The sequence below is a fragment of the Aegilops tauschii genome, chromosome 1 (genome assembly GCF_002575655.3).
Source record: "Aegilops tauschii subsp. strangulata cultivar AL8/78 chromosome 1, Aet v6.0, whole genome shotgun sequence".
Classification (NCBI taxonomy): domain Eukaryota; kingdom Viridiplantae; phylum Streptophyta; class Magnoliopsida; order Poales; family Poaceae; genus Aegilops; species Aegilops tauschii.
Genome location: NC_053035.3, coordinates 63,777,086 through 63,802,741, shown reverse-complemented (window position 1 = coordinate 63,802,741; position 25,656 = coordinate 63,777,086). Strand labels below are relative to the sequence as shown.

Below are 25,656 nucleotides of genomic sequence, written 5' to 3'. Positions count from 1 at the left end.
AAAGGAAGCAAGACCATCATATATAATGGTCTACTTACTCATTCAGGTTAGTGATCAGGTGGCTGGAACCGCAAAGTATAATGGGGCTTGACGGACAATAAAAATAGGTGTTTCTCCTCGTCTCCTCCTCCTCCTGAGTCTGGATCGAGGCCTCGCTCCTCTCTTCTCCTGAATGACAGCTTGAAGGAAAGGACACACAAAAGCGCAGTCCTATACATTGACTAACCTGACAGAAAATAGAGACAAATGTAGATATGGTTATCTATTATGCCGCTGATAAAAAAGTAAAACACTAAACAGAGACAAATAGAAGAATAGTGAGGACTGGAGTAACCTCTACATAATAATTCAGATTGCATCACTGAACATATGAATGACAGAGAGCCCCAAAGAAATTGGCTTTATCAGGTATATGAATGACATTACAGAGAGAATTACCAAATTATCAGGTAAGTGACATGATAGAAAGAGGAAGGTGCTCCATGCTTGTTGCTTGAAACTCCATCAACTACCAGTGCATACACTGCATAGGTTAATAATAAACTAATCCTTGAATTCCTCTCATACTTTTTTGTGTGGCTAGTGGATGCTGGAATTTTGCTACTGCGACGCTGCAAATCTTGTTTTGTTTTTACCGAAGGACCTTATTATGGTTTGAAATGTAGTAGTATAGTACTTCGCTAGTTAGCATCCTCTCCTCACCTCTCAAGAGAAAAAAGAGAGAAGAAATGAGTAGGTGTCTCAACTGGATATCTGGAGAGGATCTGACCACCACGCTTAAATCAAACAGAGTGGAAGCAAAAACAAAACAAAAAAACCTTAATTGGCCTAGAACCAGACGGAGTTAACACAGAGGTTAGAGAGGTGAAAAGGACCTTGATGAGCACAAGAGCGGTTTCGGCTGTCAGCGGTGGGGAAGGAGCTTTCTTTGGCTGTCAGCATCGTCCTGGTGGATGGCCACTGTAAATTTATAAAAGAATGTAGTATAAACACAACTGAAAATTTTGTAACATAGTTTAGAAGATACCATATTAACAGCAAATACAATATAAAAAAGAGCCACTGTAACTGTAAGGCATAATGGTGATTCAGTGCTGGTTTTCAAATAAACGCAAACAATGCTACTACCACCGCAAATTAAGGCTCACAATATAAAACAGAGCAATTGCCCAAGTATTTATTTGTGAGTGGCGAAGCATGATAAATGTGAGCGAAAATCCTGTCTTATTAATGAGCAGTTGGATTTTCTCACATGATATAGTACCTGGTGCACCAGTTATTGGATTACTGCTTGTTGGTGCGAAAGCAAGCATAGCGAAGCTTCAGAAATACCACTATAGGGATCGCCATATTTTATAAATAAAATTTTCACTGTTAGCCTGTCCACAAAGTCGACAGAAAAAAACCAGTGTTGCTTCCAAAATCATACCAGCAACTTTTCCATGTTATACAGAGAACCTAAAAAACATCAGAAAATAAGTACCCAAATATAATAACAAACAAATAAACCTACTCGAGAAATTGTTTCCCATGCTACCTATATGCCCTGCCTAAGAAAAAGAAAACCTACCTAAGAAATTGCTTCACACGGCTCCTAAAATCTAAATCCAATGGGCTGTGACCAAACTTATCTGCACCACCAAACCATTTTAAAAGGTCAAACAAGCAGTCACATTATTCCAACGGGCCATTTAGCTCACTGGCAAGTACAACCTCTCAATAACACCTAAGAGACTCAAGAAAAAAGCTAGCCCAACATTCCTCGCAGCTAATAGAAACACCATGAGAGAACTGTTCTGAACAAAAATGAAAATAGCAACCATAGTGATAGTAGCAGGGTTCAGAAAACTGCTTTGTTTTTCTACAACCAAACAAACATTGTTTTTAACAAGTTTCAGAGTCTGACATGTAATATTTTATGAAGTGTAAATTAGATTTGAATTATTTGATAAGAAGAAACTCCAGGAGAAACAAATATCATGCAACTCTTCTTTTGTGTTTTTTACATAGATAAAACCTGTCCAAATCTATGTTTTTGGGCCTTCAATGCCATTATTAAGAACAACACGACTACAAAAGCTTCTGCCTTTCCACAACACTTTCCTCCCAACTTCACTAAAGCATAGAAGAATATAATTTTTATAATCGGCAATAGCAACCATAGTGACAGTAGCAGGGGCGAGTCCTCTCAACTATATATTGCAAAAGAAATTAGGATTGTAGCGATCTCCGGCTTGGCTGGTTTTACCTTGAACAAAATTCAGTCTCATGAAGCTGGAGCCCAAAACTTGGATCCCGGAAATCACGATCTATAACAAGAAGCTGAGATAATGTCACATCAAGCTGCGGTAAGGTAAGTTTGATGTCAGAAACCGTTAACCTCAACAACAACAACAACAACAACAACAACAAAGGAAAGAACAACAGTTAGCAAACCCACTTGGCTAAACAGTGTATCGTAGATAGCCATGAGGCCACTCTGGCCGACGGCAGTGCAGGCCTTCCCATCCAGGTCCAACTGTGGGTTCTGCAGATCGGCAAAACTTCAAGCAAGGAGAATTATCAGCACACAAGCAGTGACGATAACCAGAGGCAATGATCGTCAGTAAACTGCTGTGAGAAAAAACTCTCTGCAACATGGCTGTTGATGAGCTTTCGGTACTTGAGCCTCTGCCTCCCGATGCCAACAGCGCCGGAGGCGAACAGAATCACCTCATACGCCTGGAAATTAAGCTTCTTCACCTGAAACAGTTCCACATATTTACCGGTCTACAACTGTCAGAATGATTTTTAACAGGTTTAGAAAGCTCCTTGGTCAGAAAATTCAGTTACCTGCTCGCAGAGGGATCCGAGCCTGCCGATGGCCAGTCGGCCATGTTGCCCGGTGACAATAGCAGTGCCGACCTGGATGCACGAGAAAGTGATTAGATGGACCCAACGAACAGAATACCAATTTACTTACCGAATACGCAAATTATTTACTTGATTTTTTTACTTTGCAAGACAACCAAAATTGACTTACAAGTTGTAAACTAACTTTAGAAATTTCATGCCGCGTAAACATACGAAGTAATTCCTCCTCTCCTCTTCTCCTCCATTTTTTCACTCAGGAGTAATTCACATGTTTGTCAAAAAACCAAAAGGAATCTAACCCAAGGCAGAAAATAGCTTGCAGCCACACAAGCATTTTATCGAGCAGGTCAAGAGCATGGGAAAAAGAGAGAGGCTCACCTAGGAACAAACACAATGAGCAAACGCATAGCAGAAGACGAGGCAGCAAATCGCACAAATAAGATGCAAGGGGCCCGCAAGAAGGCACTTATCTCATGAGAACACCAAACCGCATGATCACCACTCAATAACCTCACAAGAACAGAGGTTCCCATCTACTATGTATGTCTTGGATCCTCAAGAACCACTAAAATCATTGAACCTAAACACCGAATTACCCAAGCATCCAAGAAGCAAGAGCAAAATCACAATTTTGCAATAATGGACAACAGGGGTAAGGTAAGACCCAATTTCCCAAAGCATCCAAGAAACGACAGAAATCACAATCAACATTCATGGACACCGGGGGTAGGGCCAAGAACGGCGGAGGATCCCGGCACAATTGCACGCATCAAGCAACGAATTACAGAAAGGGGGCGCCACGATTCCGTAGGGACTCGGCGGCAATGCAAGATCATGACGCACACAACCATGTCATACCAAGAAATAGGGAGGGGGACGAGGGCGGGGGATGGGGGCGCACCAATATGCATGCGCTTGCACCCGGAGCACTTCTTGGTGCCGGTGGCGCTGCACTCGGCGCAGGGCCCCAGCTTGGCCCCGACCTGCTGGCTGGGCCCCTACAGCGAGGGGGGCTGCTGCTGATCCCCCTGGGGCGGCATCGCGTAGGCTGTGGCGAAGCCCGCAGTGTCGACGACGAAGTAGCACGAGGCGGCGCTCCGCAGCACCAAGCCGCCTCCCTGGCTCCCCACGGTGCCCCATCTGAAACCACGGAGCCGCAGCCAACCGCCCGGTCCCGCCCAACCTTGCCAGCACATGCCGACGCCGGTCGACGCACCTCCAGCTACTCTTTCCTCTCTCTTTCTCCCTCTTCTCCTTCCTTCTCTCTCTCCCTCTCATCTTCTCTCTCTCCTATAGCAGGGACTAATCCATGGCGCTGCATCATCCACATCATGAGTTAATGACAAAGCATGGAAGACCCAAACAAAAATTGCAGTTTAAAAGAAAATGAAGCAGTTTGCTAAATTTTAAGAACATGAAACAACAAAAAGGACTACAGGATAAACACTTGGTGCTGCTATTTTCATGGTATTATCTAATCTAGAATGAAAAGTGTTTATCCTAAAAAATTGTGATATACAAAGATGATAACTTTACCTCATCACCACATGAGAGAACATCAAGAATAGCGTGTGTAGTGCATTGCTTAGCCCCATTGGTCGCTAGCACATGATCTGGGCTATAGGTTAGACCATTATCCTCTGCATATCGATAACCGAGCAACAAGGAAGTCAATTAGACTACTTATTCAATATGGATATTCTGAAAATAAGAAATGCATCCGTGTGCACGTACCCTGAAGCTTGTTGCAGATAGCCTTCCTGAGCTCCATACACCCGGCATTAGCGGTGTAGCTTGTCCAATTTGCTACACCTACAGCACACGTGCCTACAGAAAGTAAGAAAATTACTATAAGTCTGAATGATACAAAGGAATGCCTGAAGCTAAACTGACAGATTGCCAGGGAAATCCGAAGAATTTTCTTGCTACAACTACAGCACACGTGCATGGGATATAAAGAGAAGCCTGCACATTTTTCTTTGTCGCTCAGTACAGCTAAACTAACTGGCAATTTGACTGTATAGAAGAAGAAAAATGAGATTGAGTCGAGAGAAAGAGTGAGGGGCAGCGATGCGCATCACAAATCCTCTCCTCATCCCTACAGAAACCCCAAAGCACCCCCTGCAGGCGGAAGGATTGGATTCACAGAACATGCAAAATCTGGTGGTTGAGGAGCTCACCAAGATCCGGGAAAATCCATGGGAGGGACAGGGAAAAAGAAAGATCAGATGAATTCGATCTCACCTTCTCTTCTCGCTTGGCGTCGGCTGGGACCAAGGAAACGGCGAGCTGCTGCTTCCTACCGGCGTCCTCTAGGCGACGGCGACGGCGTCATGGATGGCTCGAAGGCAAGGACGACGGTGACGACACTGTGGACTGCTCTACAACGGGAGAGGAGTTTAACCTGCCGCGGCATCCTCCTCTAGGCACCTCATACACCGCGACGTGGAGCCGCCCCTCCGGCCACCGCGGCCACGGAACGCCACGCCGCCCTCGTCTTGCCTCCCCAGCTTCTTCAGCAACACCCGCTCTCTCCCTCGCCTCCACCCCCATGTCCCGTCCTGTCAATAGGCACGACGCCTCTCTCCATTGGAGGAGGGGTGGGGGAGTTGGAGGAGGGGAGTGGGTGCAGCAGCTCGCCCCCGCACCCGGGGCGGACGAGATGCTGGGAAGGGGGGGAGGGGTGGGGGAGGGGCGGAGGAGGAGGGGCGGCGATGGGAGGAGAAGGAGGGGGGCGACGAGGAGGGGGAGGCGAGCGGGACGGGCGGGGCGAGCGGCTGGGAAGGGGGCGAGCGGGACGGGCGGAGCGGCGGGGTGAGTGGGTCGGGCGGGGCGGCAGATGGGGAGGCGGCTAGGGTTCTACATTGCACGGGAGCTGCTGGGATTTATACCCAAAGGTGAAATGACTAAAATGCCCTTGACGGGACAAGGAATTTACAGGCGGTGGCACGAGTATTTAAAGGCGACGTGGCTGGCTTCATCCTGCCTAGCGGTTCTTCAAGGTTTATAAGTTAAATAAGAGCGTTTAGATCACTAAACGCTCTTATATTTGTTTACAAAAGGAGTACGTGTTTGGTTCGTGCATGATGCTGACATGTTTGATCGATTGTTGTGCAGGTGGATCTCACGGGCGGCTACTACGACTCCGGCGACAACGCCAAGTTCGGGTTCCCGATGGCGTTCATGGTTACAATGCTGTCGTGGAGCGTGGTGGAGCATGGTGGCCTGCTGGCCGCAGCGGGGGAGCTGGGCCACGCGCTCGATGTGAGAGCTAAACACGACTTAACTTGCACGGAACGCATGTATGCAAGTCCATCTAGGATTGGTAGTCCTACTAGGATTAGATATCCTACACGACTCGGTCATGTAATTAGCTAGCCTAGTCTCCTATATATACATGTATCAGCCCCTGTAATAGACAACGAAAAAGTAATAAAGAAAAGCCAGGAGCGACAAGCCCCTGTAGTTATCACCAAAAATCAGTTTTCCTCTGTACTAATTTATGTTCACACGTTTACCAGAGTTCCGTCGAGAGAGTCGCTGCGTCGATCCAAGATCATATCGATCCTGTACGCGTGCACGTAGCGCTAGCTACTACAAAATCAATCAAGCTGTCAGCTTGCTTGCTTGCTAGCTTTGCACACACGTATTTCAGCTCGTGGGCAATTTGATCTACCGATCAAAAGCCAATAAGTGGTATCTAAAGCCTCGATGATCTATGATGACGGATAGCGACGCTGAGTCAGTCAAGTCCGGCAACGGCGGTTCAAAGGCGAACAAGTCCGTCGACGGTGGTTCCAAGGCGAACAAGTCCGTCAACGGCGGTCCAGGACGAACAAGAACGGCGACAAGGTGAAGATGGCCGGCAAGTCAGCAACCAGTGGTGGCGGAACGGGCGGCGCCAACGTGCAGGCGCATCGCAACATTCCCATCAGTACCCGATGCTCATCGACGCCAACTATGGCGTGTGGGCGGTGAAGATGAAGATTATTCTCCGAACCCTACGAGTGTGGGAGGCCATCACGGGCGACGACGTCGACGAGGAGTGCGACGAAGGTGCCATGGCCGCCATAGCCTAGTCTGTGCCGGATTCCGTGCTGATGACATTGACGGAGTTCGAGACAGCAAGAGAGGCGTGGAACGCACTCAAAGAGATGAGGATTGGAGAAGACCGCGTCACGAAGGCTCGGGCACAAGTGCTAAAGCGCCAATTTCTCAAGTTGCAGATGGAGGAGACTGAATCGGTGAATGACTATGCCATGCGTCTGACTACTTTGGTGGGAGAGATTCGCGCGCTTGATGCAAAGCTCGAGGAAGCCGAGATTGTGGAGAAGTTTTTCAGTTCGATGACTGATAAATTCACGTACATCATCGACACGCTCGAGCAGCTTTACGACATCGACGACATGACCATAACGGAGGCGATCGGTCGCTTGCGAACATGGGAAGAGAACGCTCGTGGCTGTCGAAAAGGCAACGGAGGAGGTGGTGACCAACTCATGTACTCGCGCGCAGATTGGGAGTCCCCAAGTAGAAAAGGAAGGCGCGACGGTGGCGAAGGCTCGAGCAATTCGAAGCGCGGCGGACAAACCGAAGAAGGCAAAGGAAAAGGCAAGCCACAAGGTCGTGGTAAGGCGGACCGATCTAAAGAGCGGAAGCCAAGGAACTTGGATATGTCCGAGGTCAAGTGCTATAACTGCAACGAGATGGGACACTTTGCGAAGGATTGTCCGGAGCCTGACAAGCGGGAGATCAAGGCAAATTTGGCGAAGTTGGAAGACGAATGTCCAGGTCTTCTGATGGCCGAAATTTGTGATCTCGTGGAGCCTAACAAGCGGGAGATCAAGGCAAATTTGGCGAAGCAGGAAGATGAGCGTCTAGGTCTTCTGATGGCCGAAGTTTGTGATCTCGTCCAAACAGCGTTGTGAAACCAAACCGGAAGGTGCTACTTCATGAGAAAAAGGTAACACCAAAGTTATCCGGGAGCCAGAACGTGTCATGGTATCTCGACACGGGTGCTAGTAACCACATGGCGGGGTGCAAGGAGAAGTTCCTCGAGCTGGAATATGATGTTCAAGGCTCGGTCAAGTTCGGTGATGGTTCAAATGTGGAGATTTGCGGGCAAGGTTCTGTCCTCTTCGAGGGTCTCACAGGAGAACATCACATACTCACCGGAGTGTACTACATCCCAAGGCTTCGCAACAACATCATATCTGTCGGGAAACTTGACGAGAATGGATGCAAGGTGGATATTGAGAACGGAGTGATGACGAACGTGCTAGCGTGTGTGAATTGCACACGGAACAGGCTCTATATTCTCAACCTTGATCAATCTCAACCGGAGTGTTGGCTCGCCAAGAGTGATGATGATTCGTGGTTATGGCATGCTAGATTTGGACATGTTAACTTCTGCGCCTTGAAGAAGATGTCCAAGATGGAGATGGTATCCGGGATGCCATTTATCGACCATGTTGATCAAGTATGTGACGGGTGCTTGGTTGGAAAACAGCACCGCAGACCGTTCCCTGCTCAGTCTACCTATGGTGCAAGTGATGCACTCGAGCTGCTCCATGGTGATCTATGTGGCCCTATCACCCCAGCAACGCACGAAGGAAAGAAGTACTTCTTCCTTGTGGTAGATGACTACTCGAGATACATGTGGGTCGTTCTCCTACGATCTAAAGATGAGGCATTTGAGGTGTTCAAGAAGCTAAAGGCTGCAACGGAGATGGAACACAAGCTGAAGGTTCGCGCTCTATGGACAGATCGCGGCGGAGAGTTTACGTCGAACGAGTTCAGTGACTACTACAAGAAGATTGGCATAAAAAGGTTCCTCATGGCACCTTATATGCCGCAGCAGAACGGGGTTGTTGAAACACGCAATCGAACCGTCGTTGACATGGTGTAAGTTTACTCAAGAGTAAGAACTTGCCAGGACTTTTTGGGGAGAAGCTACCTCGACAGCAGTGTATCTTCTCAACCGGGCTCCAACGAAGGCGGTGATCGGCAAGACTCCGTATGAAGCAATTTACGGACGGAAGCCGAATGTGTCTCATCTACGGACGTTTGGGTGTGTGGCGCATGTGAAGACGGCGGAGCCGCATCTCTCAAAGATTGCCGATCGTAGCACCAAGATGCTGTTCATCGGGTACGAGAGGAGTTCCGGCACCAAGGCATACCGCTTCTATGATCCACGAACCAAGCTTCTACGGATTTCACGCGACGTCGTGTTTGAAGAAAATGAAGCGTGGAATTGGAGCGCAGCAGCCAACGATGCTCCAAACGGTAATATATTCACAGTTGAATTTCCAGCTGATGATGATGAAGGGGAAGACGTCCAGGTGGTTGGAAAGACACCCAACCAAGGTGACACTACTGGAATCTGGCATTTTGCCGTCCGCCGCCTCTTTGCCGTCTGCCAGCTGACGGCAAAGAGGTCCTTTGCCGTCCACTTTGAGGAAGCGGACGGCAAAGAGACAACGTACGGCAAAGAGGTCCTTCGCCATCAGCTAGTTCTTTGCCGTCCGCTAGCTGACGGCAAAGTTTCTTTGCTGTCAGCTAGCTGACGGCAAAGTTTCTTTGCTGTCAGCTGGCGGACGGCAAAGAGGTGGGTGGGGTCCAGTGGAGGTCTAAATCGTAATGACACAACGTCCCCACCTCTTTGCCGTCCGCCAGCGGACGACAAAGAGATGGGTACGTAAACGGCCGTCCCGCCCCGTCCTCTCTCTCTGTACCCGACACCCTTGACCCACACCCGTGCCGCCGCCGCCGACCCCGTCCGCCCTAGCCGGCCGCCCTGCTGCCCCGCACCCCTCCCCTGCGCCGCCCCGACCTCCACCGCGCCCCCGCCACCCCTTCCACATCGGCCCGCCCTCCCCCCCGCCCCCTCCCCTGCGTCGCCATCCCCGATCCGCGCCGCCGCCATCGACCCCGTCCGCCATAGCCGGCCGCCCCGCCGGCCCGCACTCCTTCCCTGCGGCGCCCCGACCTCCACCGCGCCCCCGTCGCCCCTTCCACGTCGGCCAGCCGCGCCGCGGCCGTCCAGCCGCCCCGCCCCCTCCCCTGTGTCGCCGTCCCCGCACCGTCCCACCGCGGCCGTCCGGCCTCCCCCTCCACCGGGCCGCCGCCTTCTCCAGCGGCCGCCCTCCCATCCACCGGCCGCCCCGCGCCTCCTTCGTGGGTGGGTCACGTTGCCCAGTGAGGGTCAGGTTCCACAGCTAGCACTGAGCTAGGAGCTGTACTCGGTTGCCCCGGCCCCGCCGGGGGAGATGGTCGGCGGTGTCTTGTGCGAGACGGTGGCCGACATGGTGTTCCGTCGGTTTTGGTTAATTTCTCCTTTACATAATTAAAAGTCAACACTACCTAGTGATTACCTAGTGATTGTACTAATCAGTGTTGTCTTGTTTGATTGCAGACCTTCTACAAGGTTTCAGAGGGAGAGCAGGAGGCCATGTCTATGGTTGTCGAAACTGAGTGCAAGAGCCTACTTCAGAACTTACGGCACGAGGCTCGGGTGCAGGCCGTTCGAGACTACTACACGTCGAAGGGTATTAGGAGGGCCAAGACGAAGTGTCCCGGCAAGTTTCTGAGTAAGGAGAAGTACATGCAGGTAATTACCTATTCTTAAGGCCTTGAACTTAGTTTTCTTGATTTGATTCGTAGGCGTAGCGCTGAAATTTCTCTTGACTAACTTAGGTGCCACCGAGATGGTGTGTGGATAAGATGGACTATTGGGAGGCGTTGGTGGATGCGTGGTGCTCTCCCGAGTGGCTAGTCGAACACCAGAGGGCCAAGGATAAGCGCGGCCAAATGGAAGGTGTGCCACGCCATCAAGGGAGCTCCAACCTGTTTGAGTACGGGGATAACTGGGTATGTGGTTTGCTACATGATTCATGCAATTTCATTCTTCATGCTAGCATTTATCCCTTCCAAAATGACTTAATATGCTTAGTTAGTTAAAAAAGGCCATAACTACCTTGGATAGTTCATTTATTACATATTTAACTCCAAAATGACATAATAACCTTAGATAGCTCTATAAAATGACTTTATATGCTTTAGTTAGTTAAAAAATGGCATAACTACCTTCGATAGCTCAATAACGACCTAAACTAATCTTAGCTAGTTCATTCATGACATAATTAGCTCTAAAATGACATAATAACCTTGGATAGCTCAATAATGACATAATTAGCATACTTTGGTCAAAAAATGGCATAATAATCTTGGTTACCTCGAAAATGACCTAAAGTTAGCTTATTTTCCTTGAAAATGACATAATAACCTTTCTTAGCTTTAGAATGACCTATTTACATAGCAATATCATTCTTCATGCTAGCTTGAGCCCTTAACTAATATTTTGTTCCTCTCTCTCAGGCGCACCACCACAAGAAGCATGTGCCAAGTCTGTTCGACCTCTATGGCATGGCCCATATGGCCCCGTACAAGAAGGCCAAGCCATTCATGGAGTCTGACCTAGATCATCCAGAGAGCTTCACCAACATCTCCTCCCACCACAATCTTGTGAAGTACAGAGACGAGGGGAAGGCGAGGAAAGGGGAGGACTTTAACCTGAGCCAGGATCCTTTTGATACAGAGCTGGTGATGATATCTGGTGGCGGGAGGTCCCATGGCTCTCAAGCCATTGGTGATGGACTGATATGTTGTCCTAAGACTCTCCCGCAGATCAAGAAGCGCCTGAGTAGCTCTGATCCTGAGATAACGCCTCGTGCACGGCCCACGGAGCTCGCATGGCGGTTAGTTATACGGACTCTCTCACCTTTCCTCCATTACATTGTGTGTGCGTTCGTCGATGATTACAATGCTAATGAGGAGTGGTGTGTTGCAGGCTATTGTTGACAAAGAGAGATTGAAGACGCATGCGCTTTTGGAGGAGGAAAAAAGGGAGGTGGCGGAGAGGGAGAGGGAGATGGAGGAGAGGACGGCTAAGCTGTTGGAGGAGGAGAGGAACCAGAACGACAGCGCTAACCAGGCCCTATACAAGCTCATCATGGTACGTTTCTCGTGCACATTAGCCCAATCATGCACGTAATGTTCGCATTACTATCTAATATGACTGACTCGTGAGAACCAAATGTGCAGACCATGTGCGAGAAAAACGGTCAGGCCCCTCCGCCGATGCCCCAGATTGCTCCGGCGACCACGGTGAGTTTGATTTGAATGGTCGTTGCTTACTACTATTCACATTTCAGTTTGCGAACTTGCTAACGAGACATTATTGGAAATGATCTTTGGTGCAGCATGGCTCCTGACAAGCATCGACCACTCCTTCTGCCAATGCCGGAACCCGACCGGCCCTTCACCTCCGTCTGGCACTGGCGCAGCCCCGACCATTCCTACACCTCCGTGATAACGGTATTTTTCTTCTTATTTAGCGTGTTTAGTCCATTTTTGACATAATTTAGCCTATTTAGTCCACAAATGACATAATAAGATGAAGAAAATCAAGGAAGAGGAAGGAAAGAAGGAATAGGAAGAAAAGAAGAAGAAGAAGATGAAGACTAGAAGGTCTTCTTCTTCTTCTTCTAGTTTTCTTCTTCTTCTTCTTCTCCAGAATGAAGTTAGCTCTAAGTTATATAAAAAATGGCATAATATGCTTAGTTAGGTAAAAAATGGCATACTTAGGTAGGTAAGCTCAAAAATGGCATTTTTCTTATTATTTAGCCTATTTAGTCCATTTATGACATAATTTAGCATATTTAGTCCACAAATGACATAATAAGATGAAGTAAATCAAGGAAGAGGAAGAAAAGAATGAATAGGAAGAAAAGAAGAAGAAGAAGAAGAAGAATAAGAAGAAGAAGAAGAAGGAGAAGAAGAAGTTCTCCTTCTTTTTCTTCTTCTTCTCCTTCTTCTTCTTCTTCTTCTTCTTCTTCTAGTTTTCTTTTTCTTCTCTAAAATGAAGTTAGCTCTAAGTTATATCAAAAATGGCATAATATGCTTAGTTAGGTCAAAAATGGCATAATATGCTTAGTTAGGTCAAAAATGGCATAATTAGCTAGGTAAGCTCAAAAATGGCATTTTCCTTCTTATTTATCCTATTTGGTCCATTTATGACATAATTGAGCCTATTTAGTCCATAAATGACATAATAACATGAAGAAAATCCAGGAAGAGGAAGAAAAGAAGGAATGGGAAGAAAAGAAGAAGAAGAAAAAGAAGAAGAAGAAAAGAAGAAGAAATTCTTCTTCTTCTTCTTGTTCTAGTCTTCTTCTTCTTCTTCTAGTTTTCTTCTTCTTCTTCTCCAAAATAAAGTTAGCTCTAAGTTATATCGAAAATGGCAAAATATGCTTAGTTCACTCAAAAATGGCATAATTAGCTAGTTAATTCCATTTTACGTAAGTATGCTTACTTCTTCTTCTTCTTCTTCTTCTTCGTTTTCTTCTCCTTCTTCTGATTCTAGTCTTCTTCTTCTAACTTTCTTTTTTCCCATTTTGCAGATTTAATTCACTATATGGAAGCGTGCATGGATGGAGTGCTTGTTTCCCTTTTCTTTTTTTCGTTTGTATCAATGAAAAATGTGGAACTTGTTATATGGATGCATGGAACAATGTGTTGGATGAACATTGTGATGTTACTGTAATATGTATGGATGGAACTCTATTTCTTATTATGTATGTATGTTGTCATGGAAGGAGCTATGTGTTGGATACATCATATGTCTGCTGTGCATGTGAAAAAAAAATATGTATATCTGTGTGTGAATTCCTGTGAAATAAAATGGATTCAAATAAAAACAGGGGATATGTAGCCTCTTTGCCTTCTGCTAGCAGACGGCGAAGCTCTTTGCCGTCTGCTAGCGGATGGCAAAGAAGACACGTGGCAGCTACCTGTAAAAACTGGGAACACTGGCTGCCAATTTGGTCACTTTGTCGTCTGCCAGCAGACGGCAAAGATTCAAATCACTTTGTCGTCCTCTGGCGGAAGGCATAGCTGGCCACGTGGCAGCTTCCCAGTGCTGCCTAGCTGATCTTTTTGCCATCTGTCAGCGGACGGCAAAGAGCTTTGACTCTTTGCCGTCCGCTGGCAGACGGCAAAGAGCGCCATTAACCCCTATCGGCTGTCACGCCACCGCACTGCCGTCCGTTGTCTTTGCCATCTGCTGGCCTCGAATGGCTGACGACACAATCCTTTGCCGTCCGTTTCCTGGAAGCGGACGGCAAAGAAGGCCTTCGCTGGCACGTGTTCAGACGGACAGTTTGCCGTCAGCTGGCGGATGGCAAAGAAGTTTGCCGTACGTGATCTATGCCTTTGCCGTCTGCCATGGCAGACGACAAAGAAGCTGATTCCAGTAGTGTGACCGCAATGGTAGTGATCACCATGGTGCCGACACCGACGACGACGTGCATGGGTCGCAAGGTGATAGCGACAATGACGCGCATGAAACGGGCGGAGATCTCAACGACATCGACAACGTGGTGCATAGTGACGACGACAATCAAGATGATAGTCACGATCACGACGACTGCGGCGACGACGCGGATGCCAACGACCCAGCATTTACCACGCTCGAGACTCAACCGTCTTCCTCAGCTGCATCGACGCCGACACAATTGGTGTCGCCTCCTTCGCAAGCCACAACGGATTCTTCCGGGCCTCGTCGCTGCAAGACCCTCAAAATTGTCTACAAGTACGCAAAGCCAGTTACGCTCGAGTACTCTAATTTGTGTTTACTCGGAGTTGAGGAGCCGGCGAACTACGTAGAGGCGAGCGAAAGTTCAAGTTGGATGCACGCCATGGATGAGGAGATGAAGGCGATCGAGAGCAATGGCACGTGGACTTTAGTAACCCGACCTCTGAACCAAAAGGCCATAGGTTTGAAGTGGGTTTACAAGTTGAAGAAGGACACGAAGGGTGCCATTATGAAGTACAAGGCAAGACTCGTTGCAAAGGGCTACGTAGAACATCAAGGAGTTGAATATGAGGAGGAGTTTGCACCGGTTGCTCGACTCGAGACAGTGAGAGTGCTCCTAGCTTTGGCAGCACATGAGCAAACACAGTAGGGTAAAAACCCTACTGTAACTCTATTTTCATTGATATTGGGGGGGGGTGTTACATACAGATGGATTAAAACAAAGGAGAGTAGCATAAAATAGAAAAGTTTACAAATAATCCAACCAGCTTTGCATTCCCTCCTTTAAGCTAGGTCTGACTCTTTTCATGATGGTGCCAAAGTGATCCTTGAAACAGGAAATACAGTAGCTCAAATCCCTTTCTTTGTTGTAAAAAATGATGTTGTTTCTGTGTTTCCAGATGGTCCAACAACCAGCAATTAGGCATTCTTTAAAGGGCTGAATCTGAGTTCTGTTTCTGGCTTCAATAAGCATATCATTGCAGCTCAAATCAGTGTTCCATTCAAATCCAATTGATAACCAAAAGTTTTGGCTGAAATCACATGAAAAAAATAGATGTTTCATGTATTCATTAGGCTCATCATCACATAACACACAGATGGAACTCTCAATGTAGAAGCTTTTCCTGGTGAGAAGATCTCTGGTGTTTAATCTGTCCAGAAGAAGGAGCCAGAAAAAGAATTTTTGTTTAGGAAGGCAACCAGACTTCCAAATCCATTGGAAAGGCTTGGGAGCTTTCTCGGGGCATCCCAAATATTCAAAGTAGACCTTCTTAGCATTGTAATGTCCAGAGGCCCATTTAAACTTCCAGATATCAGGTTCACTGTTACTCATCACATCATTAATGAGGGCCATGAGCTCTGTGCTTTGTTGGACAGCCACAAAAGACATAGGTAGGTGGAACATGCTATAGAAGTCATTCTCACTTTCAATGCAAGCCTTCTGGAGTGAGATGTCTTTGTTTATGGCATAGGAGTATAGGTGTGGGAAAATGTCTTTCATTGGATTGTCATTCCATTTGTCATGCCATAAATAAATGGTGTCACCACTACCAGCAGTACATGTTGTGAGGTTCTTGTATTTGTCAAGAATAGAGCAGCAATCTCTCCACCAGAATGAGCCAAGCCTAGTTCGGAAGTGTGGTAGTTCACCATTTCCATAGTACTTGCTCCAAATAAGTTGCACCCATGGGATATCCATTTTATTGAAGAACTTGTGCAAGAATTTGGTCAACAGGTTTTTGTTGTGTGCTCTAAGATCTAGAACACCAAGACCACCAGCATCCTTGGGTAAGCAAACTTGTTTCCACTTAACAAGGCATTTTCCAAATTTATTGATGTCCTTACCATACCAAAGAAAACTTCTGCCAAAATTTTCAAAATGATCCAAGATGGTGCAGGGCACCCTGATACAACACATGGCAAATATAGGTAGTGCAGTGACAATAGCCTTTAGGTGGGTGAGCCTACCTGAATATGACATCATTGTTGCAATCCCAGATAACCTTTTATCTAGTCTAGAAACCATTGGCATGAACTCCTCAACTCTTGGTCTGGTGGACCCCATTGGCATTCCCAGGTAGGTGAAAGGCATGCTTTCTTTTTTACAGCCCAAAATATTCGCAAGTTGAGTGGCTTTTTCATCAGAGATTTTAATGGGACAAGAGAAGATTTGTAGAAATTCACCTGAAGTCCAGTGAAACCTGAAAATATCTTTAAAGTCTCCATAACATGTGAAATCTGATGAGGCACAGCTGGCATAATAATTAAGGTGTCATCAGCGTATTGGACAATAGGGTATGACATGGAAGCAGGTTGCTCAATGGGAGTATTAATGTGGCCATTGTGCCAAGCTTGGTTGATCAGGATCTGTAGCAATTCAGCAGCAATAACAAATAAAAGAGGGGAGAGAGGGTCCCCTTGTCTTACTCCACATTTACAATTGATTTTTTTCCTAGGTACACCATTTAAAATTACAGAAGCAGAGGCAGTCTATAGGATGTTATTGATCCATCTAATCCATTTGTCTCCAAATCCCAGGTGCTTGAGCATGAAAAGAATGGCCCGATAGTTGATTTTGTCTCCAAATCCTAGGTGCTTGAGCATGAAAAGAATGGCCCCATAGTTGCTCAAAAAAAATATGGATGTTAAATCCGATTTCCTCAACAGTGATCTCATAGAAGAAGTGTACGTAGAACAACCCCTCGGCTACGAGAAGAAAGGAGAACAAGCGAAAGTTTACAAGCTCAAGAATGCACTTTACGGGTTGAAGCAAGCCCCAAGAGCTTGGAACGCAAAGTTAGACCGAAGTTTGATCTTGTTCAGGCTTAAAAGATGTCCCATCGAGAATCCGAAAGACAGTCTAGCAAGCATCAAACAACAGGTGAAGTTTGAAGATGCGACCAAAGAAGAGTGTTGCCGTCAACCTACGGATGAGTTGACGCTAAGAAAGACGGTCCCTGAAATGCTACGAGGAACGACGAAAGAAATGCCAAGAGTAAAGGATACAAGTAGCCATCGCATTTGGGATCGAGGTCGCACCGAGGACGTCGTGTTTAGGGGGGTGAATGTGAGAGCTAAACACGACTTAACTTGCACGGAACGCATGTATCCAAGTCCATCTAGGATTGGTAGTCCTACTAGGATTAGATATCCTACACGACTCGGTCATGTAATTAGCAAGCCTAGTCTCCTATATATACATGTATCAGCCCCTGTAATAGACAACGAAAAAGCAATAAAGAAAAGCCAGGAGCGACAAGCCCCTGTAGCTATCACCAAAAATCAGTTTTCCTCTGTACTAATTTACGTTCGCAAGTTTACCAGAGTTCCGTCGAGAGAGTCGCTGCGTCGATCCAAGATCATATCGATCCTGTACGCGTGCACGTAGCGTTAGCTAGCTACAAAATCAATCAAGCTACCAGCTTGCTTGCTTGCTAACTTTGCACACACGTGTTTCTGCTCATGGGCCATTTGATCTACCGATCAAAAGCCAACACTCAAGGCTGTGCGCTGGGGCGCCGACTACCTGGCCAAGGCGCCCGCCCGCCCTGATGTGCTCTACGACAATGTCGGCGACGACGACTCTGACCACGCATACTGGGAGCAGCCGGAGGACATGGACACGCCCCAGAGGGCCTACATGATGAACGCCACCCAACCGGGCTCTGAGTTCGCCGCAGCGGAGGCTCTGGCCGCGGCCTCCGTCGCGTTCACGGGCCGGGCGCCGACCCCCGGTACGCGTCGACGCTTCTGAAGCACGCAAAACAGGTGCACAATACTTGCTTACATGCAGAGATACTGCTAGTACATGTCTTGATACACGTATGCATGTTGCATTGCATGCACAGCACACAGACATGAGATCGAGAGAAAGAAGGAGAGGGGCCTGAGGGAGCAGCTCAAAGCGCAGCAGAGGCAAAGAGAGTATGAGCGTGCGCTGTATGAGGAAAGGGGGCACAAGGCACTAGTAGAAAACAGGGCTTTGGTCACAGGGCAGTATTCACATTAGTCCCGGTTCAGTCACAAATCGGGACTAATGTAAGCATTCGTTCCGGTTCGTGCGGCTAAGGCATTAGTCCCGGTTCACCTGGGCCCTTTAGTCCCGGTTGGTGCCGCGAACCGGGACTAAAGGGTGCGATGCCCATTAGTCTCGGTTGGTGGCACCAACCGGGACTAATGGGCTTTGAGGCATTAGTACCGGTTCACGGCACGAACTGGTACTAAAGGTCCCATTTTCAAACTCTACCCGCCCCCCCCCCCCCCCCCCCGCGCGTGGACCGCCTTTTCAGTTTTAGAAAAAACAAAAGAAAATGATGGAAATGTCAAAAAAACAAAATAAAATAAGTTTCCCATGTGATATGTGGTCTAGTTGTTGGGAAAATTAACAAATATGAATTTCGACTTTATTTGCAAAATCTCTCTGGAATTTGTAAAATGGGCATAACTTTTGCATACGAACTCGGATGAAAAACTTTTTTATATGAAAAATCATCTACTCCCCGTTAAACATTTTCAAAATTCTCAAAAACCTAACAGAAAAAAGTTACGGGGCTTTTAAGATCTAGAGTGGAAAAAATCGAAAAAAATTCAAACTGTGGTCAAACAGTGGTCAAACAATGGTCAAACTAATTATTCTAGAATATTAGTGTTACTAAATAATTATTTCAGTTATTTTGAATTTTGGTCAAATCTGGTCAAACTGTGGTCAAACAGTGGCCAAACAATGGTCAAACAGTGGTCAAACTAATTATTCAAGAAATATTAGTGTTACTAAATAATTATTGTTTTTTAAAACAATATTTCAAATTCAAACAGTGAAATGTGTCACTTCATGCTCAAGCAAAATTCCTGAGGGTTAATAGGATTGACATGTTACTATTGTCAGGAAAGCAACAAGTGCAGACTTGGAAACGAGGGAGAATAGAACCCGGAAGTTAAGCGTGCTCAGGCTGGGGGAGTGGGAGGATGGGTGACCGTTCGGGAAGTTAGATGATTTGGAATGATGAGGGGTGATTAAAGATTAGAGGATAAATTGAGCAGTGATGAGGGGTGATGATTAGAGATTAGAGGTTAAAATAATTCAGAAATTTGAAATTCAAAAAAAAATTCAAAAAAATTCAAAAAATATCATAAAATTTCGCGCCCTTTAGTCCCGGTTCGTGTAAGAACCGGGACTAAAGGGGAGAGGCATTAGTAACGACCCTTTAGTCCTGGTTCAAAAACCGGGACTAAAGGGCCTTACCAACCGGGACAAAAGCTCCTTTTTCTACTAGTGAGGACCGTGGTGCTGCTGACAGAGAAAGAGAGGGGAAGTATGGATATAAACCCCAATACCCCATGGAGAGAAGCACGAAGCCGCGAGAGGACCATGAGGAAAATAGGGGGAGGGGAGACAGCTCCCAAGCCACCCCAAACATGAGAAAGAGGCAGCCGACGCAAGTGTGGGTAGCTAAAGGGATGCGGATTTTTAGAGCTTAGGCTCATGGACACCTCCTATCCATACCATCGAGTATAGCTTTAAGATCCGTGCTAGACAACTAACTTACTGCGTGAAATTTCTCTTTTTTGTTGCTTCCAAATAAAACAACATATGAACTTCAAACTTTGCAAGATAGCAAAACATTCTTACTACAATGAGAGAAAAAACTTACATAATTTTTTGACCAACATAAATAGACAAAATGAGATTTTCTTTATTCAAAAATGTTATTTTTGGTACTTAATGATGCATGAAAAAATCTGAAAGTTTTTTTCCCACATTCTAGTTAGAATGTTTTGTTGTGCTGCAAAGTTTGAAGTTCATATGTTGTTTTATTTGAAAGAAACAAAAAAGAGAAAAGTTCTTGCATGAATCGTGATGCAGAGATGGATGGCTAGATAAGGGGGTGCTCCTAAGCCTAAGCTCTACGGAATATTTTCCCTAGCTAAAGAGGGTGGAGACAAACAAAAGGGCAGGACGCTTTTATCTGTGATACTAGACAGAAGACATGCTCTGTATTTGATCGCATTTCAGAAGTTGATGGTTTAACGGCGGACCCTGCCAGGACGCAGGGCCGCCAAGAGCAATGATCATTTTAGCCTGGAACTACCGAGGGTTGGGGTTGGACTCGGCAGTAGGCGAACTTCGGGACCTGATTAGGTCATACAACCTAGCGGTGGTGTTTTTATCAGAAACAAAGAAGAGGTTAGGAGCAATGGAGAGGCTCAAGTGGAGCTTGGGTTTCAGTCAAGGTGTTGCGGTGGATTGTAAGGGAAAGAGTGGAGGATTAGCACTTTGGTGGAGGGACCATGTTGAGATTACGGTGCGGCCATGGTGCCAATATTATATCAAAGCAAAGATTGTAAATGAGGGTGTCTCCTTCAGATTCACTAGAATCTATGGGGAGCCACGTATCGAGAAGAGAACAAAAACTTGGGACGTTCTCTGTTATCTCCATGCACAAGACAAGGCCCTCCGACAGAACGAACAAGGGGGCAAACCGAGGTGCTTGAACCAAATGGCACTTTTCGAGGATTGCCTGTCCGACTGTGGACTTGCGGACCTAGGCTTCTCGGGATACCCGTTTACGTGGGACAACAAACGCGATGCGGATGAAAACATTCAAGTGTGGCTAGACCGAGCGACGTGCAACGCGGAGTTTGCGCAGCTATTCCCAGCGGTCGAAGTTCAACACATTATGACAGAATAGTCCGACCATCAGGCGATAATCATCAAAGCATTGACGACACAGGTCGAAGCGCGGGAAAGGGGTCAGCGATCCTTTATCTATGAGACTGCATGGGCAAGACATGAGGGATACGAGGCGATGGTGGCCGTTGCAAGGGAGGAGGCCCATGCAACCAATCAGCAGGACGGGGAGCTCGAGACAGCATGTAGCTGGCTGAAGACCGCGACGAAGGCCATGCACGAGTGGAGTCGAAGGGTTTTTGGCTCCATTAAGAAACATATTGCTCAACTGAAGGGAAACTTGTCGATGCCAAGGAGAGATCCGCAAGGTCAGGGTACAGACAGGAGGTAAAGGAGATTGAGGACTAACTGCATGAGCTATATAAGAGAGAGGAGGTGTATTACAAGCAGAGATCGAGGGTTGACTGGCTGACAGAAGGAGATCAGAACACTCAGTACTGCCAAAACCGAGCCTCGCATCGCAAATGAAAGAACACAGTCAAGGCTCTGAAGAGGGAGGACGGGACCAAATGCACAAATGATGATGGTATGCGCATGATGGCAGCACAGTTTTATGCTCATCTGTTCGCATATGAAGGATCGAGGGAAGGTGAAAGGGTACTGCAACACATTGAGGGAGCTGTTACCGACGAGATGAATGTAAAACTTGCAAGGCCATTCACCGATGAGGAGATCGACACAGCCTTCTTCCAAATGGGGCCCACAAAGGCTCCGGGGCCAGATGGATTACCGGCCATGTTCTACCAACGGCACTGGCAGTTGGTAAAGAACGACGTATATGGTGCGGTACGCTAGTTCTTGGCGAGGAAGGAAGCTCCAAATGGTTTTAACGACATGCTCATTGTGATGATTCCGAAAGTAAACTCACCGGAGTTACTTTCACAATTCTGCCCAATTAGTCTTTCTAATGTTCTCTATAAGATTGCGGCAAAGGCACTGGCCAATTGCCTTAAAGTTGTGCTTCCTTTCATGATATTTGAGGAATAGAGTGCTTTTGTGCCAGGTAGGCTAATAATTGATAATGTACTGGTGGCGTATGAGTGTGTACATGCGATTAGAAAGCGGAAATGGAAGAAGCCTATGTGTGCGGTAAAGCTGGACATGATGAAGGCATATGATAGAGTGGAGTGGGACTTTCTTGAGAAAATGTTGCTGAAATTTGGCTTCTCTAGTCACTGGACAGAGATGGTTATGAGGTGTGTGAAATCAGTAACGTTCTCTGTAAAGATGAATGGTGGGTTGTCTCATCGCTTTAACCCTACCAGAGGACTAAGACAGGGTGATCCTCTCTCCCCATATCTCTTTTTGTTCTGTGTGGAGGGATTCTCGGCACTGTTAAGGCGTGTGCAAAGGGAGAAGAACATCAAAGGGGTCTCCTTTGGGAGGAGCGGACCAACAGTGACATGTCTACTTTTCGCTAATGATAGTGTGGTATTTGTAGAGGGCTCATATGAAAATTTTGATGCACTACGCTCCATCTTGCAGGTGTATGAGGCTGCCTCGCGGCAGAAAGTTAATCTTCAGAAGTCTTCAATATTCTTTGGGAAGGGAACATCTGATGATAGCAAAGAAGAGCTCAAACAAGTGCTAGATATCTCGGCAGAGTCTCTGAGCGAAAGATATTTGGGACTCGCTACAGTGGTGGGGAGATCGAAGGATGGGACTTTCAAATATGTCAAGGAGAGTGCAAGAGGGAAGGTGTCTGGGTGGAAAGGACAAGGATTATCCAAGACTGCGAGGGAGGTGCTCGTTAAGTCTGGTCTCCAATCAACACCAACTTTTACCATGAGCTGCTTTCAACTAACAAAGAAAATGTGCGGGAATCTGTCATCTATTTCTTTGAACTTCTGGTGGGGTGAAGCAAATGGTAAAAGGAAGTGCATTGGATCACTTGGGACAAGATGTGCACGATAAAGCATGAAGGAGGGCTAGGTTTTCGGGACCCGGAGGCCTTTAATCAAGCGATGCTTGCCAAGCAAGCGTGGCGATTGTTCCAGGTGCCAACTTCGTTGTGTGCAAGGGTCATGAAATCCCGGTATTATGTTGACGGATCTATTCTAAATGCAACATGTCCCGGTGGTGGCTCTTACACGTTCAGGAGTATCCTACATGGGCGAGACTTGCTGCTAGACGGCCTGATATGGAGGACTGGAGACGGCTCAAAAATCAAAGTGCATCGTGATAACTGGATCCCTAGGAAGGGTATCTTGAAGCCACTAGGCCAAAGCTACATCAATGGGATCGCGAGAGTCAGTGACCTGCTGGAGGTCAACGGTTCTTCATGGGACGTAAACAAGGTGCAGGCCATGTTCGCCCCGGACGAGGCGCACGAGATCATTCGAATCCCGGTTGGTGGGCCGGAGATGGAGGACTACCGGGCATGGAATTATACCAAGAACGGGGTATTCACTGTCCGGTCGACCTACCACTTACGTATGAGTCAGAACCGACTGCGCTCAGGTCGGCTGGAGTCTTCTTCATCTGTGGCCGACCACAAGTCATGGCTGAGCTTGGGGATACGGTAGCACCGGGCAAGGTCAAAACGCATATGTGGAGACTGATTCGGAACGGGCTAGCACTGGGTTCGGAGCTGCTGAGGAGGAGAATCAAGGCTGGTGTCTTCTGTACTTCATGTGGTCGAGAGGAAACGAATTACCACATATTTTGGGGCTACTACCATTCGGTAAAGTTTTGGAAGATAATGCATTCGGAGTTGGGAGTGCTGGTGACGATCCCACCGGAGTCAATTTGCTCCCAGAGTGCTTTGTCGAGATGGCTACTGTCATGGTTCGCGGATGCGTCGGATGATGAATGATCTATCCTTGTACAGGGTGTTTATGTTGGAAATATGCCCTAGAGGCAATAATAAATTGGTTATTATTATATTTCCTTGTTCATGATCATTGTCTATTGTTCATGCTATATTGTATTAACCGGAAACTGTAATACATGTGTGAATACATAGATCATAATATGTCCCTAGTAAGTCTCTAGTTTAACTAGCTCATTCATCAATAGATGGTCGTGGTTTCCTGACCATGGACATTGGATGTCGTTGATAACGGGATCACATCATTGGGAGAATGATGTGATGGACAAGACCCAATCTTAAGCATAGCACAAGATCGTGTAGTTCGTTTCCTAAAGGTTTTCTAATGTCAAGTATCATTTCCTTAGACCATGAGATTGTGCAACTCCCGGATATCGTAGGAATGCTTTACGTGTACCAAACGTCACAACGTAACTGGGTGGCTATAAAGGTGCACTACAGGTATCTCCGAAAGTGTCTGTTGGGTTGGCACCAATCGAGACTAGGATTTGTCACTCCGTATGATGGAGAGGTATCTCTGGGCCCACTCGGTAATGCATCATCATAATGAGCTCAATGTGACGAAGGAGTTGGTCACGGGATCATGCGTTGTGGAACGAGTAAAGAGACTTGCCGGTAACGAGATTGACCGAGGTATGGGGATACCGAGGATCGAATCTTGGGCAAGTAACATACCGATGGAATTGCATACGGGATTGATTGAATCCTCGACATCGTGGTTCATCTGATGAGATCATCGTGGAACATGTGGGAACCAACATGGGTATCCAGATCCCGGTGTTGGTTATTGGCCGGAGAGATGTCTCGGTTATGTCTGCATGGTTCCTGAACCCGTAGGGTCTACACACTTAAGGTTCGATGACGCTAGGGTTATAGGGAAAGTATGTACGTGGTTACCGAATGTTGTTTAGAGTCCCGGATGAGATCCCGGACATGGCGAGGAGTTCCGGAATGGTCCGAAGGTAAAAAAAATTATATATAGGAAGTGAGGATTTGGACACCGGAAGTGTTCTGGGCATGACCGGTAATGTACCGGGACCATCGGAAGGGTTCCGGGGGTCCACCGGCCCCGGAGGCGTGCATGGTCCAAGAGTGGGAAGGGACGAGCCCCTCAGTGGGCTAGTGCGCCTCCCACCAAGGCCCAAGGCGCAGCAAAGGGGAGAGGGGGAAAACCCTAGGCGCTGATGGGCCTAAGGCCCACCCTAGGGCGCGCCCCCCTCTCTCCCCCTCTTGGCCGCCCCCTCCATCCCATCTAGGGCTGCCGCCCCCCTAGGGTGGTAACCCTAGAGGGAGCGCACCCCCTCCCCTCCTCCTATATATAGTGGGGTTTTGGGGGCTGCCAGACACGAAAGTCTCTCTCTCTCTCTCTTGGCGCAGCCCTACCTCTCCACCTCCTCGTCTTTCGTAGTGCTTGGCGAAGCCCTGCTGGAGAACCACGCTGCTCCACCACCACCACGCCGTCATGCTGCTGCTGGAGTTGTCTTCCCCAACCTTTCCCTCCTCCTTGCCGGATCAAGGCGCGGGAGACGTCACCGGGCTGCACGTGTGTTGAACGCGGAGGCGCCGTTGTTCGGCGCTTAGATCATAATCGACCGCGATCTGAATCGCTGCGTATACGAGTCCACCAACCGCATTCTTGCAACGCTTGCGCTTAGCGATCTTCGAGGGTATGAAGATGCACTCCCTCTCTCTTTGCTAGTATCTCCTAGATTGATCTTGGTGACACGTAGGAAATTTTTGAATTACCGCTACGTTCCCCAACAGTGGCATCATGAGCTAGGTCTATGCGTAGATTCTTTGCACGACTAGAACACAAAGTAGTTGTGGGCGATGATTTGTTCAATTTGCTTACCGTTACTAGTCTTATCTTGATTCGGCGGCATTGTGGGATGAAGCGGTCCGGACCGACCT

General features: G+C 47.3%; 1 long non-coding RNA gene and 1 pseudogene across 1 annotated transcript; one reads left to right on the top strand and one right to left on the bottom strand.

Moving 5' to 3' along the window:
• Positions 1-25,656, top strand: part of LOC141027585 (endoglucanase 14-like) — a 181,284-nt pseudogene that overhangs the window by 508 nt on the left and 155,120 nt on the right.
• LOC123494585 (uncharacterized) lies at positions 4,388-5,506 on the bottom strand. The gene is made up of 3 exons (XR_006665804.2): positions 5,098-5,506; positions 4,588-4,680; positions 4,388-4,493 (listed from the first exon to the last, which is right to left on the bottom strand). It is a non-coding gene; the product is annotated as an uncharacterized lncRNA (long non-coding RNA).